General features: G+C 42.5%; 1 long non-coding RNA gene and 2 other non-coding genes across 3 annotated transcripts in view; all 3 read left to right on the forward strand.

Moving 5' to 3' along the window:
* Positions 1-3,228, forward strand: part of LOC123522008 — a 5,228-nt gene extending 2,000 nt beyond the window's left edge. The window contains exon 2 of the long non-coding RNA XR_006680324.1: positions 3,074-3,228. This is a non-coding gene — a long non-coding RNA (uncharacterized LOC123522008). The remainder of the gene's footprint in view (positions 1-3,073) is intronic.
* A 1,987-nt stretch (positions 3,229-5,215) lies between these two features.
* LOC115870433 lies at positions 5,216-5,384 on the forward strand. Its single transcript, XR_004046708.1, has one exon. It is a non-coding gene; the product is annotated as a U1 spliceosomal RNA (small nuclear RNA).
* Positions 5,385-15,166: 9,782 nt separating this feature from the next.
* LOC115870442 lies at positions 15,167-15,329 on the forward strand. Its single transcript, XR_004046714.1, has one exon. It is a non-coding gene; the product is annotated as a U1 spliceosomal RNA (small nuclear RNA).
* Positions 15,330-22,260: the final 6,931 nt, after the last annotated feature.

Genomic DNA, 22,260 nt, shown 5'->3' on the forward strand with positions numbered 1-22,260 from the left:
CCAATTGCTGTTTCTGAAGGGTCATCCATCCTGGCATTTCTACCTCGAATGATCTTAATTATGCAAATGAACCTATGTTGGTCTAACAATATTAAGAGGTAAAATGTAAGTCTTATTAGTGAGGGGAGGAAATATTTGTCTTAGCCTAGGTTCTCTAGAATAACAAAATCCCATGAAGCTTATATATGTGTATTTAAAAAAATTAAACATTGTCGTTGTCAATTCCAATTCAGAAAGACTGAAATAATGTGAAAACAAAAACAAAACCCCACTGCAGTTTAGGTGGGGATTACTGATCTTTGAGCTGTGTTAACATGAGTGTACATGAGTCTGCTGTACATGGGCCGGGCCAGAGAGAGGGTTCTTGGGGAGTGAAACACTGGAGAAGAAAGAAAAAAGGAAATAAAATGGGGAATAGTTTTGTTGGGTCAGGGACAAGCTGGCTGTCAGGGCCTCAACCCTTCTCCCTGCACATACCAGGAATCCTAACAGACTCTAAGAATAACCGTCTTTCCTCCCCACCTGCAACGGCTGGACAATTAGACTAAGGAAAAACATGACAGCAGTGGAAAATCCCCAGCAGCTGAAGCCCCAACTCCTCCCCAAAGAGACTCTCCTCTGTCCCTCCTTTAAAACCCACCCCTCTCTTCACTGGGCACGACTTCCCTGGGCTACTTGCTAGACCATGGAACCTCGTCCAGGAACTTCTTTTCTAATAACGAGCTGTTAAACCCTCTTAATTTTTTCTCTCTTTGTCCTTGTTCCTCAATTTACCTCTCATTTGGTGCATGAAACCTGGGAGGAGTAAGAGGTGTCTTGACCCCCCACTCCCACTCCCCTCTAACCGGGACCTTTCAGCTGACAGTACCTGACTAAATTTTATCTCTGCTATTTCGGCCACTGTTGCTTGCTGCTGGGTTCTTCCACTAGAGGCCCTGTCCGTTCATTTCTGCTGAACTGTGGGCCCATGTCAGAGCTTCTCCATCAGCCAGGGAGTTGGGAGGCTGCTGAGCCCCCCTCCATCCAAAGGTCGGAGACATTCAGGGATGCCTGAGTCTCTCTGCTCCCCTTTCCCCTCCCCAGCCCCTCCTTCCAGAGGCCCAGTTGAATACTCAGGATGCTGATTGTCTACCTTGGTCTTTTCCAAGAACCCTGCAGCATGGGAAACAAACATTCCATGCTGAACTCCTCCACACATTTAGGGTGTCTCCGAACTAACGTCTCAACACTTGGCTTAACACCAAACGTCTGGCCCAAACACCTTGTGTTTTACTGCAATTCGGTTTAGCCCCAATATAAACGAGATAATGGCAAATGGCCTAAGGTCCCCTACGTCCAAGCTTTCTTCCTTCTACATGCCTGTCTTCCTCTCTGTACTACCTGTTATCCAGCTCATTTCTCTGTACTACCTGTCACCCAGCTCAAGTTCTCTTAGCCAAACACTCTCTTAATTAGGCCCCTGACAGTACTCCCCCCTCATCTTTCTCCACACACCCCTACTCCTTGTCTGCACTTCCAGTAAGGCCTCCTCCATATTCTGGGTGCCCCTCACCATCACCTCCCGCCACTTCCCCTCAACTCCCAACCACCCCTCCGCCGACCCCCCCACCCCCTCCAGGCCCTAAGTTTTCTCCTTTGTCTTCCTCTGTCATCATACCTGTTCACACCAACCCCTCCTTTGCCCCCTATGGGAAGTTGCGGGCATTGAAGATCTCGTCTATGTCCATGTTCCCTACTCTCTCAATAACTTAAAACAAATTGAAAAGCATTTAAGTTCCTTTTCCAATAATCCCACTACCTACATCAAAGAGTTTTGATATCTATCTCAAGCCTATAATTTATCATGGCATGATATTTTTGTAGTCCTTTCATCCATTCTCTCCTCAAATGAAAGAGAGTGTGTTTTTGCCGCTGCCTAGCAGCATGCAGACCAGGTTCATCTAAGTGACCTTACTGTGCCTGTGGGTACTACCGAGGCAGTCCCAAGGCAAAAACCAGGCTGGAGTTACCAGACCAATACCCAGGCAGGCCAGGATGGCTGGACCCGCCAAAATAAAATGCTCCCCTGTGTCTTGGCTGGTCTCCAGGCAATTTCTTACAGATCAATTAATTTTAATAAACTCAGAAATTACTCAAAGACTGCATAAAAGTCTGGCAGCATTTTAAATTGTCTGACTAAAGTGCTTACCCAATACTCCTGCCTAGACCCAACCTCACTAGCAGGGGCCACTGTCCTTGCCACATATTTCACTACTCAATCAGTTCCATACATTTAAAAAGTTAATAAAGGCCGAAGATGACCTTCAGACTCCTGTCTGGGACCTGGTAAATATGGTCTTTAAAGTCTTTAATACCAGAGAGGAGCAGACAGAGGCAGACAGGGAATCCTGAAATGGCCAGAAGGCAAACTTACAGGTTCAAGCCTTGATTGTAGCCCTGAGGCCCTGGGCAACCAAGAAGTTGGCATCCTTCCCAGGCCCTAGAAACAGCAGTTTCAGACCACATCCAGGAGCCTGCTTCAAGTGTAGCCAGCAAGGTCACTGGGCCAATCGCTGCCCACAACCTTGTCCGCCCAACAAGCTTTGTCCAGCATGTGGTCAATGGAGCCACTGGAGAAGTGACTGTCCTTTGGCACCTGATTGGGCTAAGCTGAAGCAGGCCGGGCCCCCGCTTCCCTGTACATCCCTGGAGGTCAGCAGCTGCCTCCTGGAATGAGGAGACCAAGAAACCATACCCAGGAATGCTTGACTCCCCGATAACCAGACAGCCTACCTGCCAGAGCTGATAAACTACATCCTGGGCCATAAACCTTACTGCTGACCTCCTGGAAAATAAACCTCGCTGTTGACATCCTGGGCCATAAAACCTTCCCCTGTCAGCACAACTCCCTTCCCCTGCTTACCTTTAAAAATCCCAGACCCTGAACAAAGCCCTTGATCTCCCTGGGCTATTTGCTAGACCAAGGGATTTCGCCCAGGGGCTCTTCACCCTGTCCCCCTCTCCCTGCTACAATAAAACTGTCTCTGACTGTATATCTACTTTGTTCTGACTTTGTTCTCATCCTGTGCCTCAGTTCGTCTTTACAGTACCCAGTCATGAAAGGCCAGTCCCTTCAAGCCCTGACCTGCCATTGATGCTACTGGGCCTAGCTGCCAAGAATTGACAGAGCCTAGACTCGACAACTCCATCCCCCTCACTGAGCCAGGGGTAACAGTCAAGGTAGCAGGTAAGGTTTTGTCCTTTCTGGTCAACACAGGGGCTGCCTTCTCTGTTTTGCCTTCCTTCTCTGGTCCTTTACACCTTTCCCAGGTCTCTGTCATGGGAATTGACAGCCATCCCTCTCACACGTTGTCTACTGGTCTCCTTACATGTTGGGTAGATAGCAGGCCAGTTACACAAAAAATTAAGATAGAGATAGTACGTTTTAAATAGAAAAGTATATAGAAAGCTGTTTGCCGAGAAGTTTCCGAGAAATGAGAAATGAATGTGTTCATTATAAGAAAAGGATTACAGTATAAGAAATATGAAGGGCATCAAACTAATGATTCCCTGGTGACACAGAAAGACAAGTGAGCAGACACGGTTGCCCACAGCCTAACTAATTCAAATCAGCTTCGCCCCTCACCCATCCTCTTCTTGTCACTGCCCAATGTCCAGCCACAGTATACAGACATGGAATTACACTCCTTGCTGTCCTAGAAAGGAACCTTAACCCCAGAAAGATGGGTAAAGCTGCAAGAAAAGCTAGCTTTACCCCAAGCCCAGGCAGCCGCCATCGTACAACTGATCCACCATTCTTTACACATTGGCCCCAAAAACCTTAGCCATTTTCTTAAACTTGTTTAATCACCTGTCATTGCAAACCCTTGTAAATACTGTTTGTTCTGCCTGCCACACTTGCGCCTCTGTCATCCTGCAGGAGGACTTAAAACAAACTTCCCCACCCATTAGATGAGAGGACATCTCTCAGGACAGGATTGGCAAGTAGACTTAACCCACATGCTGTCACACAAAAAGCTAAAATACCTCGTCACCGTGGTTGATACCCTTACAGAGTGGGTAAAAGCCTTTCCTACCGAACATTATTTTCCTACCGAACATGAAACTGCAGAAGTAGTGACAGACACCCTGTTGACCCACATCATTCCCAGATTTGGTCTCCCCACCTCCATACAAGCTGATAATGGGCCTACTTTCATTTCCAAAATTACTCATCAGGTATGTTCAGCCCTAGACGTAGATTGGAAGCTACACATCCCATATAGACCATCAGGAAAAAGAGAAAGGACTAATGGACTCCTCAAAGACCACCTCAAAGCTTTCTGTAAAACCCCGCCAGTCTTAGGTCACACTTTTACCTCTAGCCCTTCCTAGGATTAAAGCCTTCCCTTATAGTCCTACCAGGGGAAGCCAGGCCCCACCACATCATTACGGTTTGGTAGGCGCAATTGTACAGCGATAATAAGTAAAGATGATAGTAAAGTCATAGAGAGCATGAGAGAAAGAAGAGAAATATTACAATAATGCAATCAGACACATTTTATGATAGTGTGCTCACCTCAGTCCCGCTTGGTGGTCCATGTGGATGGAGAGAGAGAATCTTTAATGGTCCCCAAGCTTTTATCTTCTCTGGGAACATGCACTCCCCCTAATTACAGGTGAAGACATACGTCACAGGAAGGGGTTGTGCTATAGGTATTACAGTAATGGGAGGGGGTGGTCTAGGGGTATCCACGCAATAGGAAGAGGAGGGATTAGGGGTATACATGCAGCAAGATGGGTGGATCCTAGATTTAGGATGGCAGCTTAACCTTGACCTGTTCTCTGGGTCTCCATAGGAACCATTATCAGTAGGGTGTAAACCCCACCTACAGGAACCAAATAGATGACTGCTGGCCTGTCCACTGTCTTTAACAGCAGGGAGCGGGGCCTACCCCTGTGGTGGGGTGAGACAGCAGTCTGACCTACCCCCACATAGCCCCACCTTCCTTAGTCCTTTTGAACTCAGTATAGAAGACCATTCCTACTTAACCACCATCTACCAGTCCAAGAACCCCCCTTGGCATCCTACCTCCCTTATCTCTCTCTTTTAAGACAGCTGTTCCGAAAATACTCGGACAGTACCTGCCCCGCACCAAAGACTCAGACCAAACCTCTCAGGTGGCTATGCTGCAACCTAGAAACTCAGTGCTTCTCAAAACTCTTCATCCAATACTTACTTACCTGGCAGGGGAGATACGGTACCATGATCATGAAGGTGGTTTTCCCAGGGCGAGTCTTATCCATTGCACTCCAGATGTGCTGACCCCTGCAATTTCCCCAAATGTGAGAAACTCAGCTGCATAATTTGTGGTAGTGGGGGACTGCGTTCGCATTCTCCCCTAAAAAAAGAAAAAGAAAGAAAGAAAAGAAAAAGAAGAGAAACAAAACAAAACAATACCTCTTCATCCCAAACCTCTACAACCATGGTGGTCAGGTCTACACATCGTAATCCTCACTATTCCCACAGCAGATAAGGTACTCAGGAATCCTAACTGGCACCACCTCAGCCAAGTTAAACAGGTGCCTTCCAGCCATGATCCCCTGTACTCTACCCAAGTCATGGGGCCCATTTGCTTTCGTTTTACTAGGGTGCCTTCTGCAAGCCACCCTAAGCCAAGGTAAGGCTACAAAGCCCAAAGTAAACTCCTTTGCGTAGGAATTTGTTGTCCTCAAAACCTATTAGGCTGGCAATGCTAAGCATACCCACGTTGTTGGAAAAGGATATTGCACCCTGGCAGGGTGCCAGTCACCAGTTTCAATTGAATTTCCCCCTTGCACCCAAAAATCAATAGCTACTGGAGCCTCCCTGCCAGCCCTGTGTTTCTATTTTGACCAAACGAAAAAGTATTGTCAACGGTGGCTAGACATCTATGGTGGGTGCCCATTTTCCTCTTGCAAAATACATGTAGTGCTGGATTGGAATGCAGAGATCAACATAAATAGAGCAGACGTTTTTGTAGGGGATGGATCGCCTTAATATCGTAGACCCCTGGGACAACAGATGGCTGTCAGGGATAGAGGGCAAGCTATATCCTTGGTGATGCAGCACTAAGCCCTCTGGCACCATTAGGATTCATCAGCAATGTGTAAGAGTTCTTCTTGGGAGTTTTGATAAATTAGACCAAGTTGACAGGAGATCCAGGATAGTGAACCATCCTTAGCCAACCACCTACCGATGGTAGAGGCCTCGGCATAGACAAAACGTCCTGACAACCCATTCGCCTGGGTAAAAGTGATTCAGGAGGCCACAGCCCTCCTCAATGTTTCAGGAATAAACAATATGACCACCTGCTTTCTCTGTGCCTCCTTACAGCACACTCTATTAGCTGCTGTGCCCCTATTAACTTTTTCTCCCCCATATAAGTCCAAGGAGTCCCCTGCACCCTTTAAGAAAATTCCCCTGTATAACTCCTCAAATGCCAGCCGGAATAAGACCTATCCCATTTGCTACCCAACACCTCTGGCCTCAAACCACCAGTACAACAGCACCCACAGTATGTCTGGGGTTCTCAAAGCTCCCCCAGGCATGTTCTTTTGGTGCAATGGCACCCTTACTAAATGTATCAATGACCCCGTAGCAGGTCCTTGCCTCCCAACCACTGTAGTTCCCCAAATTACTATGTACGGGATTGTGAATTTGAATGGCTATGGGGTCCCAAAACCAACTTGTGCAACAAAAGGGCAGTTTTCCTACCGGTATTAGTTGACCTTAGCTTCGCCTCATTACTTACAGCAGCTGGACTCTCTAGTAGGGCCCTAGGCCAAAGTATGCGCCAGGCACAACATTTTGAGAAAAGACACCAACTGATCATGTATCCCACCTCAGAACCCCTAACTTCCTTACAGGGACAGCTTACTTCTCTAGCACAAGTATCCCTCCAAAACCATTAATATATTGGTTTCAAAACCCTGTTGTCTCCTGGCTTCTCCCTTTGGTTGGGCCACTAGTGGCCATATGGTTTCTGTTAATATCTTCCAGTTTTTTCAAGTTTCTCCAAAACAGAATAAGGGACATAACCAATTAAACTGTTTTTTTAAAAAAAATCATTTTATTAGGGGCTAATTTAACTGTTAATCAGCTTCTTTTTACACCCTTACAGTCCCCTATTTACTGAACCTGACCCAGCACACTCTGGCCTATAGCCCCTCATCACCCCCTCTCCCCCCACCCAACCCTGCCAACAGAAAGTAGTCGAATGACTCATATCACCCCTTACCACCAAAAAGCTGGGATGTTGGGCCAGGGACAGGCTGTCAAGGCCTCAGCTCTTCTCCCTGCATGTACCAGGAAACGAAGCTGATGAACAACTCTTGGAACTGGCTCCAAGAATAACCGTCTTTCCTCCCCGCCTGCAATGGCTGGACAATTAGACTAAGGAAAAACACGACAGCAGTGGAAAATCCCCAGCAGCTGCAGCCCCAACCCTTCCCCAAAGAGACCCTCTTCTGTCCCTCCTTTAAAATCCACCCCATCTCCTCACTAGATGCAACTTCCCTGGACTACTTGCTAGACCACGGAACCTTGTCCAGGAGCTTCTTTTCTAATAAAGATCTGTTACACCTTCGTAACTTTTTCTCTCTTTGTCCTTGTTCCTCAGTTTACCTCTTAAGTTTTGCTTAGGTATTTAAAGTATTGGCACCAAGCTGTCCACATGGTCTTCTGTCCACATAGGATCTGCAGAAGCTAGAGAGGCAAGAGATTTGGCTTGGTTGGTTGGATCAGGGGCATTAGGATCTGCTTGTACAGTAGAGGGGGAGCGCACAGAAGCAGCTTGAGTTTCTTCAATGGTGAAGGGGAGTCAGTCCCATTCAACAGGCGTTGGTAACCTCTGACTTTAAGAACTTAGGTGTAGTTAGCTTTTAAGTTGTTTTCTTGGCTTCCAGGGAGTGTCGCACTGCCTTCTTACTGAGATCTCTCTGGTAGTTCCTAAAGAGATCTTCTCAGGTTTGGTGGCTATATTCCCCCACTTATGACATAGTCCATTTTTGATAAAGCATTTCTTTTCAATGAATGATAAAGTAGAAATTTTCTTTAGATGACAAATTAAAAAATAACTATGGCTAAGTTGTGGGGGAGTCACCTCCCCACAACTGAATTGGTCCAAGGGGCGGTTGTATAATCGAAGGGTAAATTAAAGAGACATCAGACAAGATAAAGCATGCAAGGGCTCACCTCTGAGATTGGTTCAGGGACCATGTCTGAGCAGAGAGAGAACATATTTTATCTCATGAGTTTATAATCTCAAGCACGCAGGCCATGGTAAGCACATTCTTAACCAGAGGGAGTTGTACAAGTAACATTCACGTAAAAGGAGGGAGATGAGCCAGGGGTGTACTACACCCAATAGGAAGGGGAGATACTAGATGCATACATGTGACAGGAAGATAAATACATAACAAGAGTCAAGATGGCAGCCTAACCTTGGTCATATCTGAGCTGGCTTGCCCTTAAGTATCTTTGAACTCTTCTTGAGGGGGGCAGTAATCTATAATCCTCATCAGAAGTAAGTGGTCCCTACTTAGGGTGGGACAGACAATAGGGTCTGATTACTTTTGATGGCAGATAACCTTTAGGCATATAGCCTTCAATCAGTTGACTTTCAAGCATATAGTGAGTGACCATGGGTTTTCAAAGAGCACTTTAAATTTAGCATTATTGTGGGGGGCAATGAGGGGAATAACGTTTCCTTAGGAGAATGTGAGTGGGACACACCTCCAACCCACAGAACGTGAAGGTTTCCTCCAGGGGAGCCCTGGCCTCCCAGACTCCCTAACATATGAATGTTGAGAGTTTGTCCGCATACACTCTCTTCCTAGTTTTGTTTTCCACACTAAGCTATAACAACTATTTTTAAAAATAAAAGACCTGATTGATTCTTAAAAGTAATATAAAGCTAAATAAAGTAAAACTTTTAGATAAAACAATTTATAAATGAGGCAGACTTGCAAAAGAAACTCCAATTTATAGCTGTTGAATGACCTGCCTCCTTCCCCTTCCCATCTCGGAAAGTCCCACTAGTGATTGATTTTTAGAATATACTCTCATTACAATTAGTTTAGACTATTCTTCAAAATATCGTTTGTTTTAATATTGTTAATATTGTTTAATATTGTTCCTTTTGATGTTGTTTTCTGAATGGTGAAGTTAATCTTGTTATGGTAACCAGGATGTTGTAGTCAATTTTGGTATTGTTTCTTTTATGCTAAGGAATGTACCTGGTAATGCACACTTGCTCTTGAAGTTACCAGAATGCTATAATCAATACTGTACCCTGTAATGCTCCCTAACCCTAAAGAATAGTAACATTAATTTTGCTTTCTGCTTCTGTCCATGCTTGCTTAAGTCTTAGACAAAGGATAAATGAGGTTTTTTTGCCTTACAAGATGGACTGAAATGTGGACTTGGGACTGCAAGCAAAGAACCCTTTTCAGATTCTAGCAGTCCAGTTATAACTGAATAAAAACTCTTCTAAATTATCAAGACATTATAGTGGCTGTCATTTATTCTAACATGCAACATAAATATAATGATTATTTTTATTTTTAAAGAAAATATTGCAATTTATAAATTATCAAGGGTTCATAAGGGAGTGGAGAGTGGGGAGGGAAGGGGAAAATGAGGAGCTGATGCCAGGGGCTTAAGTGGAGAGCAAATGTTTTGAGAATGATGAGGGCAATGAATGTACCAATGCGCTTTACACAATTGATGTGTGTATGGATTGTGATGAGTTGTATGAGCCCCTAATAAAATGATTTAAAAAAATTAAAAAAAAAATCATTTTATTAGGAGCTCATACAACTCATTCATTACCCTCATCAGTCTCAAAACATTTTCTCTCCACTTAAACCTCCGGCATTAGGTCGTCATTTTCCCCCTCCCTCCCCGCTTCCCCCTCCTTCATGAGCCCTTGATAGTTTATAAATTGTTATTTTGTCATGTTTTGCCCTGTCTGATGTCTCCTTTCACCCACTTTTCTGTTGTCCGTCCCCCAGGGAGGAGGTCACATTTAGTTCCTTGTAATCGGTTCCCTCTTTCCTACCCACTCTCCCTCTACCCTCCCTGTTTCGCCACTCACACCACTGGTCCTGTAGGGCTCATCCGCCCTGGATTCCCTGTATTTTCAGTTCCTATCTGTACCAGTGTACATCCTCTGGTCTAGCCAGACTTGCAAGGTCGAATTCGAGTCATGGTAGTGGGAGCGGAGAGGAGACATTTAGGAACTAGAGGAAAGTTGTATTTTTAAAATGATTTTAAAAATATTACACAATAGTTTCAAAACATAATATGAAACAGTTAAGATATATGAAGAATATAACAGGATCAACTTACTCATCTGTCAGTTTGTTGTACTATGGTGTCTTGGGGGTTGCTGTGAAGCTAGAAGTTATGCCACTGGTATTTCAAACACCAGCAGGCTCACCCATGGTTAATGGATTTCATTGGAGGTTCCAGACTAAGAACAGAGCAGGAAGAGGGAAGAAGTGGTTCACTTTTGAGAGAGTAAGAAAACAAAACAAAATCCCTCAAATTCCCTGCCATTCAAGTTGATTTGCACTCATGGTGAGCCTTTAAGACAGTCTAACTACCCTATGGGTTTTTAAGACTGTGCTCTATGAGTAGCAGCAGAGCACAGTCTGATATAGTACCCAAGGATGAGTTTTTTAGTTTGGAAGGCACTTAAATACAACTGGGAAAGAACTGTCTCCTCAAAGTAGGGTCAACCTTAATGACATGAATGGAGCAGTCTTTAGGACCTTTGTATACTGGGGTTTGCAAAATCTGCAAACATCTATTATTAACTGATTTTATATCAAGAAGGCATCACAACCCAATCCAACTCAAGTTGGAGCCCGTTTCAGACTCATTTAGCCAAAGGCCAATATGCAGGAGAATCACAGGCCAGGGGGAGCAGAGTAGCATGGATCCAAGGTTAGTGGAAATATGGCAGGGCAATGATAATTTCCAAGTTGGCTCCCAGGGTCAGTGGCTCCCAGGGAGCCACTCCTAAAGGCAGACACAGAGTCCTAGCAAGCAGAGAGGGTGAAGTGGCAGAGAGGAGAAATTATCACAGTCTCTGTTATAGAAAAGGTTATATCTTCAATGAGGCATCATTAGGGAACCACCTAATTAACAGGTTGGACTCCCCCCACCCCTACCTCTACACAGGTACTATCAAGTAGTTGCCATAACATTTAACTACCACACCAAGCAGGATGTCCTTTCTGAGAGACTGGTCCCTCCTGACAACATGTCAAAAGTATCTGAGATAATGTCTCTCCATCCTTGTCTCCGAGGAACATTCTGGTTTTACTTCTTCCAAGACAGATACACTTGTTCTTTTAGCAGTCTTTTCCAACATTCTTCACCAGTACCATAATTCAAATGCATCGTTTTTCTTTGATCTTCCCTATTCAATGTCCAATTCTGACATGCATACAAGGTGATTGAAAACACCGTGGTCTGGGTCAGGGGCACCTTCGTCCTCAAAGTGACATCCCTGCTCTTCAACACTTGAAAGAGATCTTATGCAGCAGATTTACTCAGTGTTTGGTTTCTTGACTGCTGTTTCTATGAGCATTGATCATATCCAAGTAAGATAAAATGTTTGACAAATTTAACCTTTTCTTCATTTATCAAGGTATTACCTATTTGTCCAGTTCTGAGGATTTTGTTTTGTTTACATTGGGTTGAAATCCAACTAAAGGCTGTGATCCTTGACCATGGTCTTCATCAGCAAGTACTGCAGGTCCTTGTCAGTCATTTTCAGTAAGCAAGGTTTTGTCATTTGTATATGAGGAAGTATAAAAAAAAAATCCCGTTTTTTTTCAAAGCTATATATTTAAATTTTTTTACAAAACAGTCTTATCACCTTCAAAATACTCTCCACTACATTTAATACATTTGTCAAATCTGTGATTCCATTCTTGGAGATACTTTTTACACTCAACTGTTTGGAGGGCTGACGGCTTTTTTTCTTAACCTCTTCTACATTGTAAAATTGCTGTCCTTTCAGTTTCCTCTGCATTCACAGAAACAAAAAGAAGTCACACAGAGTGAGGAACAGGTGAAAAAGGTGTGTGGGGCCAGAGAGACATGTTTTTTTGCCAAAAACTGTTGCACTGAGATGGCTGTGTGAGCCAGGTGCATTGTCCTGGTGGCAAAACCAGTCCCCACCTGCCACAAATCAGGTCTTTTTTGTTGCACACTGTTACGCAATCTTTTCAGAATCTCTAAATCGAAAGCTTGATTACCAGTCTGACTTGGTGGAATGAACTCCAAATACACAAAAGTCAACATTTTTTGTCCATTCAGGGTGTTGATGGACGTTCAGAATGAGGTTTGTCATTAATCAACATTTCACCTTTTTTGAAATGAGAAATCCACTTGTACACTTGAACTTTTCCCATAACATTGTCCTTGTAAACTGTGTTCAACATCACAGCAGTTTCTGTGGCATTTTTCCTGAGCAGGAAACAAAATTTTACAGCCGTATGCTGTTCTCTTAAATTGGCCATCCATTCCAAAAGGTTCGAGTGAAACTGCTTTTATGAAACATGTCTCTGTGACTGGAGAGAAACCTCCCAGATGACACCACTGTGTGCACTCACTCAGAGCGAGTTTCTCACCTAGTGGGGAAAATGCACGCTACAGAATCTTCAGCCAGTAGAGCATTTTCATTTTTTTTGGGGGGGGGGAGCTACCCCCTCGTAAGCTAATAAGCCTTCTTCCAATCCTGGTGCAGTGCTCTTCTATATATAGTCCAACTTCTCAGACTATTTGCTCAGCACACAGATTGAGTAACTATGGTGAAAGAACACAACCTTGATTTCCACCATTCTTGACTTTAAATCAGACTGCGTTCCCTTGTTCTAGTGGAATGACTGCCTCTTGTTCCATATACATGTTTGGATAAAAGAAAAGGACAAAAAGCAAATGACACAAAATAAATTAAATGAGCAATGATATAACAGAATCAACTAAAGTAAAAATGATAAGAGTACTATGAGGGAAACCAATCACAAGGATCAACATATAGCCCCCTCCCTGGGGGACGGACAACAGAAAAGTGGGTGAAGGGAGACCTTGAACAGTGTAAGACATGACAAAATAATAATAATTTATAAATTATCAAGGGTTCATGAGGGAGGAGGGTCAGGGAGGGAGGGGAAAAAACTAGGAGCTGATACCAAGGGCTCAAGTAGAAAGAAAATGTTTTGAGAATAATGAGGGCAATGAATGTACAAATGTGCTTCACACAATGGATGTATGTATGGATTGTGATAAGAGTGGTATGAGCCCATAGTAAAATGATTTAAAAAAAAGAGTACTATGAAGACCTCTAACATTTGGAAACCTAGAAAAAAATGGACTAGTTTTTAGAAACACACTACTTCTCCAAACTAACATAAACTGAGGTTGAAAATTTGAACAGATCCATCACAAAAGAATAAATAAACTGAGCAAGTCATTATGAAAATTTCTAACAAGTCTCAGCCCAGCCAGTTTCACTGGCAAGTTTTATCATACCAATCCCATTCCAAGTGTTTAAAAACATAGGAAAGGAAGGAATATTCTGAAACTCATTTATGTAATGAGCATAACTCTGATACCAAAGCTGGAGAGCTGGGTTCATGATTCTCTCTTTGGCAAAGTTTGGCTATACTATGTCTCAGTGACTTCTCCTTTTTTTGAGTGCCATCCTATTTGGGATTCATCCGACTTCTTGAATGCATGTCTTCTCGTCTTTTTCATGATATTAGGAAAGTTTGATTTCCTCTGTGCTTTTTATTTGTCTCTTCCTGTTCTGGAATTTCAGTCACACTAATGTTATCTCTTTTGATGGTGACCCACTTAATCCTTAGGCTTTCTTCTTCATCTTTATCTTCTGTTTGTTCTTCTGCAGATTACTATTGAGAAATTTGTCATTTATCCCACTAATTTTATGTTCCATTGGTTCAATTATATTATTTTGCCCTTTCAATATATTATCTATTTTAGTATTATTTTCTATCATTTTATATATGGTTTCTAATTTTTCATTTATTTTGTCAGGTTTTTTTGTCTATTACATTTTGAATTTTTAAAATCATTTTATTAGGGGCTCATACAACTCTTATCACAATCAATACATACATCAATTGTGCAAAGCACATTTGTGCATTCATTGCTCTCATCATTCTCAAAACATTTGCTCTCCACCTAAGCCCCTGGCTTCAGCTCCTCATTTTTTCCCCTCTCTCCTGCTCCTCCCTCCCTCATGAACCCTTGATAATTTACAAATTTTTATTTTGTCTTATCTTGCACTGTCTGACATCTCCCTCCACCCACTTTTCTGCTGTCTGTCCCCCAGGGAGGAGGTTATATGTAGATCCTTGTAATCGGTTCCCCCTTTCCAACCCACCCTCCCTCCGCTATTTTGTTAGTTTCTTCTAAGTATTTTTCTGTATTTTCTTTGATTAGTCTGCAGCTTTCTTAATCTTTCTCTCAATCTATTGAAGGTACCTAAATAGCATTCTTTTAAAATCCTCATCAAATAGTTCCAGTGCTATTTATTCCTCAGGGATATTTTTCACTGGTTCATTTGTTTGAGACATTTTTTCTTGTTTCTTTAAGTGAATTGAATTCTGTTCTCTCCAACATATTGTGGTAATATATTTGTATTTAATTAATGACTATTTGGTGCTATTTGCCTTTTTGGGTTTTTTGGCTTTAGTTTTTTATATCTTTGAGCAGGAGAAAAGATGTGCTACTCTTTTTGATAGCTTTGCACCACTTAGGAACTTACTACCTGTCTCCTGGTGGGGTGTGATGGCGGATGGGAATGTGTGTTCAGTTTTTTGTTTGTGTAGAGCAGAAGAGGGCAGGCTGGGCTGGTGTTGGCTGCTTTCTATTGCTAATGAGGTGGTACAGGAGCAGGAGTGATCTTTGTCGAGTGTGTGGGGCTGTAGAGGGTTCAAGTGCGGGTTGAGAGTCTGGGCATAGCTGCTATGTCTGTCCGGGTGGGATAGAAAAAAAAAAGAACAATTGCAACAATAAAATAGCAAATAAATGAATAAACAAATAAATGGGAGACAAAAACAAACCAGAAAAAGAAAATCTAAAAAGGAGGGGAAAAACAAAAGAATGCCACCTTTCAAAGGTGGCAGCATGACCACGAAGATGCTTTTCCCAGAGAGAGGCTTATCCATTGCACTTCAGATGTGGTGACCCTGGTGATTTTCTTAACTATGGGAATGAGACTGCATAATTTGTAGTAGTGGGGGGACTGTGTTCATTCTCTACCCTTAAAATAAAAAAATAAAAGAAAGTAAAAAGAAAATATAAAGAAACTATACAGGGGAAAGAAAAAGGGGAAAATGAGGTAGAAAAAGAAAGACAAAGGGGGAAAAAAGGAAGAAGAAAGAAAGGCAAAATTGGGGGTATCCTGGAAACCCAAGACGCTGCCGCAGAATGCTGGGACACAGAATCCTGGGTCTTCTCAGTGCTACGCTCGTCATGCTCCAGAGGCTGCATCACGAGACCCCGTATGGGAACTCCACTGGGTGAACTGGACTGTACCCAGACACACCTGTAATCTGAGAACTTAAGCCAGAAAACACATAGTGTCTGAGGAGACAGATGGCAGCTGGACCAAGAGTGGTATACTGTTGGTTGGTGGACAAACAAGGTCTTGCTCCATCAACGCCCTGTGTGCTGTATTCAGATAGGTATTTTTCCGGTCATTCTATTATATTCTGCTCGTGCTTGTTTATATTAGGATGTATCTCAGAGGTGCATGCCACTGGGGCTCACCCTTTTGCAGCTGTGTATTATTTGTTTCTTTGTTTATTGGTAAATGAAACCCAACCCCCCTTCCTGGGGGATGGACAACAGAAAAGTGGGTGAAGGGAGACATCGGACTGTGTAAGACATGAAAAAAATTTTTAAATAAATTACCAAGGGTTTGTGAGGGAGGGAGGGGAAAATGAGGAGCTTATACCAAGGACTCAAGTAGAAAGAAAATGTTTTGAGAATGATGATGGCAACAAATGTACAAATGTGCTTGACACAATGGATGGATGGATGGATTGTGATAAGAGTTGTATGAGACCCCAATAAAATGATTTAAAAAAAAAAGAAACCCAGGGGCATTCAGCTTATAGGAAAAGAGTTTGGGGGAAAGGGGATATGAAGGGGAGGGGAAGATAAAAGGGAGATGATTTCAAGAAGTCCAGGAAGGAAAAGTATGTTTGGAGACTTATTATGGAAGCAATTGTACAATTATGTTTGATATGATTGAACAATGGAAGGATATGACATATGTATTGGCTCCCAAGTTACAGACAATTAAAATATATATCATAGAACCAGGAATGGGCTTTGGGCTCCCACTAAATCCTAGCACTAACTGAAGAATAAGCAGTTCTTACATCATGGCTCTGCTTGATACTCTCCTTCATGAAATAATCACTGAAGATAAGTGATCACCACACTACAGCAAAGTGTGGTGAAGAAAACAGATGGTGCCTTGCTCTCAATCAGAAGTGTCTGGGGTCTTAAAGGCTTGTTGTATTCAAACAAGCAGCCATGTAAGGAGGAGCCAACTAAGTCCACATGGAATTGCAAAATTCAAATGTGATGAAGAGAAAAGCATCAGAACTTAAAGTATGACCACCCACTTTATTTGTGGAGGGATATGGGGGACAGTAGGAGCCCAAAACCCATCTGCAGAGTATCTAGTCAGACTGAGCCACTGGCAAATTGTTCTAGTCATAGGCAAGAGTCTTAAACAGCCTTACTATCAGTCACAGACCCTTGTAATCTTGATTATGTTGGACCAAACTTGATACTCAACCAGTTGACCATCCTATAGACACAACCTGTTCTAGGTGCAAATATTTCTTAGCTTGTTCCATGACAGAAATTTCTTTCCTGGCTTTCTGAATGTCAACGGGGGTCTCTTCCTTCTTAATCATTATATGTATTTTTGTCTTTATACTATTTTTTTAATCCTTACCACCTTATGCAATTTTTTTATTGTTTTCTGTTGGGTCTCTCAGCTGTGAAGCACAGGAGGAGTGGATGCATAATGATAATAACTGATATAAGGGGATATATGGAATACAGGGGTGGGTGATAGGGAGGGAAAGGGGATTCCAAGAGTAAATAATAGTTGAACTCTAACACTGATGATCTGATTTGTGGCTCTTCACCTAACTCGCAATAAAAAAGTTTAAAAAAGAAAAGGAAAAAAAGGATAAATAATGAACGTGGGAGGGGGAGCACTAAAATGGATTGTGATTGCATAACTCATTTTAAAGGTGGTTTAACCATGGGGAGGGCGATGATCTAAAATTGATGTGGTAGTGATTGTTCAATTCTCCTTGAAATGATTGAATGATTGAACTATTGAATTGTATGATATGTAAATTATGTGCCAATAAAAATGTTGGGGAAAAAGAAAAAGTCAAAAGAAAATCAGGGGACAATGCACCCAGGCAGTTTTCCTCTTGCAGAGGCCACAGGGGAAAGGCACCCATTCAATGATTATCTTTTAAATATTTTTCATGTCCAATTCCATGTGTCTCTAATTTCACATACATCAATGTAGACAGCACTAGTAGTAATAGCAACACCAGCCTGACAGCCTGTCTAGTCTTATGAGAGATAATGACCCATGGTTGATTCTAATGAGATAGAGATCAATATACCTTTAAGAATTAGGTTGGTGTGGTAGTTACATAATCTGTTGTCAATTTGAGACTTAAGATTGAAGGAGTGGAGTTTAAGCCTGTAAATCAGGTTGCAGCTTTATGACCTCACTTGGAACTGCTAAGGAAATAAATAGCTTGCTGGAGGCGGGGCACACACTCCCTGCTAGACATTACAGTTGAGAAGACACATGGAGCTATACTATAGAGCCCTGGAGTTGAAGAAGCCACATGGAGACCCCTGTCAGTGCTGAGATGCTTCTGCTGCTACTGGATCCACAAGACTTTCCACCTACTGGCCTGTGATCTTTCTGCATTCGGCATCATTGCATGTGGTGTGTGAGTCTGAAGAGGAATTTATAGATTTGATAACAGACATATGGGCTAATATCAGACTATGGACTTGATCTGGACTGGGCTGGGAAGTTTTCTCAATATTCAATTGCTCTTGTATATAAAGCTCTTTCTTATACACATATGAGTGTCTCTGGATTTGTTTCTCTAGTCTACCTGGACTAACAGAGTTGGGTTCTCCAGAGAAGCAAAACAAGTGACCACTTTCTTGGAAATCCTATGGGGAAGTTTCACTCTGCCACAAAGGTCACTATGAGCTAGTTTTGACTTGATTTTACCCAATAAGCAAAACATAATGAATCTTAAGACAAGACACACTCCTGTCAGAGATGACCCAGGACACCTACACCCCCAAAAACCCAGCCTGCCCCCCCATGCCCCTCCAAGTCTCCTCTTTTTTTTATTAAAAGATCCTTTTATTGGTGGTTCTTAGACCTCTAAAAAAAAAAAAAAAAAAAAGACAAGACACACCATTCTCAATCATGAAAACCCCACTAATGGGTAGCTCTGTAAGATTTGGGGAATCTTGGGTGGTGGAAATGGTCATTGGACTGGACAGATAATCAAAGTGTGGAGGATTGAGTACACCCAGAGATGCCTCAGAAGAAAGATCTGGCAATTTACTTCCAGAGAATCATCATTGAAATCTATGGAGTACAGTTCTGCTCTGACACAGAAAGGGGTTGCCATGAGTCAAAGTCAATTTGATGGCAACTTGTTGTTATTGTTTGCTGAGAAATCCTATCACAGCAGCCAGGTTCAACATCCTCCTCCATCAACCTTTCCAGTGTCCATGGGCAGTTATCATTGGCTGATTCATCCAAGGGGACATGGGCCGCTACTCACCACTGAAATGCTACAGGTGAAGCAGCCTGGGGTGTAAAGCTCCAAATATATTCCTTCACACAGTGTTAGTGTGTTGCAGTGTGCATCTGGGGCCTATGATGTGCTGGCTCTGGTGTCATGGGTTATTTGTTGGGCTGCCAATCACTAGCCCTAACATTAGCCACCCTATGGGAGAAAGACAGAGCCCTCCACACCAGCAATGATGTATCATCTAAGAAACCCAAGGGGCAGCACCAGGTCACCTGAGTCAGAATCAACTTGAAATTTGTTTGTTTTTTGAGAAAGAATTGATACATTTGAATTATGATGTTAAGGAAGGATAGTTAAGTAATCCAAAAGATAGCAAATGAAAAGAAATCATAAAAAAATCTAGAGAATAAATCAACCAAAATAAAACCAAGAAAGGTTTCTGTATGTATGGACCATATTTTGGTTTTCCATTCATCTGTTGATGGGCATTTTGGTTGTTTCCACCTTTTTGTTATTAATAATGTGGTTGTGAGCATGTGTCAGTTCACTCCGGTAGCTACTTTTTGGTTCCTAGGGTATGTACCAAGGAGCCCTGATGGGGCAGTGGTCAAAGTGCGACTGCTTGGTTCAAACCCATCAACTGCTCTGCAAGAGAAAGATAGGGCAGTTTGCGACTGTTAGGTAGCTAGAATCAGGAAGCGGGTTGTGGCTCTACATGCTGAGGCGCCCCCCCTCCCCTTAAAGGAAGTTGGAAGGCAATACAAGCTAAAGGAAATGCGCCAATACAGGCCCTTGAGCTAGGTGGATGGTACACCTGGGTGGACCCAACTAGGCCAGGTGGGCTTAATTCAACCAATAGGGTCAACCAGTACAGTTGAACTCGCCTCCCAGCCAAGGCTGGAATCTGGAGACCACCGCTCCTTCCCTTCCACTGCTCCTCTGCTTTCTGCTCAGTGGTACTGCAGTCTCTCTGGCCTCAGGCTGCCACGTGTGGGTGTGCAGTGCCAATGAGGTTGCCTGTGTTCAGTTAATGTAAAGCCTAAAACTTCTATCCTTTATAAAAACCCACTTGGATCACAAACCAGGCTTTAGCGTGAATTCTTTCTTGTGTGAAGCCAAGAACCGAGGTAGTTCCCACCTGAGAAATCTAACACTTCCATAAAGATTACATCCTTGGAAATTCTATGGGGCAGTTCTACTCTGTCCTATAGGGTATCTGTGAGATGGAATGGACTTGTCAGCAACGGGTCAGAGTAGGGTGACTGTATACCTCATTCACACTCACTTCCTGCCATGGAGTCAGGGCTGAGTCACAGTGACCCCCTTGTGGGTTTCTGAGTCTGTAACTGTTTACAGGAGTAGAAAGCCCAGTCTTTCTCCCAAGGAGCTGCTGGTGGTTTTGAACTGCCCCCACGAAGAGTGAAGCTCAATGAGTAACCACTACACCACCAGGACTCCATAGAGTATATAACCTAGGAGTTGATATTCCCTTTTTCTTACTACTGAAATATTTGTCCAACTGTCCTAACAACAAACAATGGTGTGTCTTAGAAAGAAAGAAAAATAATGAGAGCTAGTTTATTATGATTTTTTTTCCTAAGGAAAACTTTTCTAAAATAAAAATCTGATAATGCCAAACTTACCTTCCTCACTTCTTCCCCCCAAACAACCACTGCTAAAACCTTCAGTGGCTTTTTATTGTACTGCTACTCTTAGGATCTCCTGGAATATATGGCTTTCCCCATCCTGTAGGAGCTGGCCCTGAGTTAACGCTGCAGTCTTATCTTTTCCTGTTCCCTTACACTGTACTTCATTCTTTCCACTCCCCAGCCTTTGTCCTCCATTCTGGGAGCCACAATAAACTCACCAATTCTTCCCCTCAGGCCTTCCTATCACTATATTCCAGAAGCCTTCTCACTAATACCTTGAGATCTGATATAGTTGCTCTTCTCACATGTTCTTATCTAACCGGTATTAACTCTGTTGTTGCACTAAGCACATTGCTTACCTATCCATATTCTACGGTAGTCTATAAATCCTTCAGACAGTAGGGACTTAAGTGTGTTTCCATCATTTTGTTCTTGACACCAATTCAGGACCTTACTCAATAAATCCCTATCAGATGAATGAGCAGATAAGTTCCATTTTAAAATATTTTGTGACTTTACATCCACAATGCTCATAGTAGATGGTCTTTCAAATGAACAAACAAACAAACACAAACCAAACTCTCTACCATTGAGTCAATTCCGACTCATAGTTACCCTATAGAACAGAGTAGAACTGCCCTTGTGGGTTTCCCGGATGGTAGCTCTTTATAGCCTCCTCTTTCGCTTGAGGAGCAGCTGGTGGTTTTGAACTGCCGACCTTGTAATTAGCGGCCTAATGCATACCACTATGCCAGCTTTAGATTTTATTTTAATATATAAGGGCTTAAAATGAGTTGTGTAGGATATTGATTACCAATGTCCTATGTTTAATTTTCATAGTAAAATATGTTGCCCCAACCCCAAGCATTTTTATTAATTTCTTGTTGAGTACTAAGTTAACATGCAAATTTCAATTGCTTGTCGAGTAATTTGTGTGAATTTTGTTGTGGTGGTTGTTGTTACTCTATGGCAGACACCCATGGCTTTCATTTCATCATTCAGCCCATCTGAGTTTCCAGAGTGGTCTAATTATCATGAAAAACCAAGATGTGTTAGAGCTGAGCTTGATTACTCTAATGACCCATAATGTTTTTACAAACCTCCTGATTCTGGAACAATTATTATCATATTTATGTGTTTAGCCAAAAGCTTAATTGGAAGGGTCCAGAATTAAACAATGCTACATGAAAACCAACCTTGTAATTTTCTTTGAAAATGAAAGTATTTATATTACATGCATATGGTTAAAAGACCAAATCATACATAAGGGCTTATGAGGTACAGCGATTGTTCCTAGAGTCCTAGACCTCTTTCCAGTCCTAGGCCTAGCAGACAACCACTTAACAAATTATCGTGATTTAAGAAGTTTATAGAGCAGATCATGAGTTTTGCAGCCAACAATTTATATGCATTTTGTTTCAACTTATCCATTCCAATCACCTCAATGTATCATTTATCCCATTTTGTCCCAGTGTTTCCTGTTTTCATTTCTCCAACTATCTTTAAAATTTTTATTAATAATTTTATTGGGGGGCTCTTACAAACCTTTAAAAAATCATTTTATCAGGGGTTCATACAACTCTTATCACAATCCATACACACATCAGTTGTGTGAAGCACATTTGTACATTCATTGCCCTCATTATTCTCAAAACATTTGCTCTCCACCTAAGCCCCTGGCATCAGCTCCTCATTTTTCCCCTCCCTC

Source organism: Echinops telfairi, unplaced genomic scaffold (assembly GCF_000313985.2).
Source record: "Echinops telfairi isolate 266 unplaced genomic scaffold, ASM31398v2 ScPeMD7_655;HRSCAF=1070, whole genome shotgun sequence".
NCBI classification, from domain to species: Eukaryota; Metazoa; Chordata; class Mammalia; order Afrosoricida; family Tenrecidae; genus Echinops; species Echinops telfairi.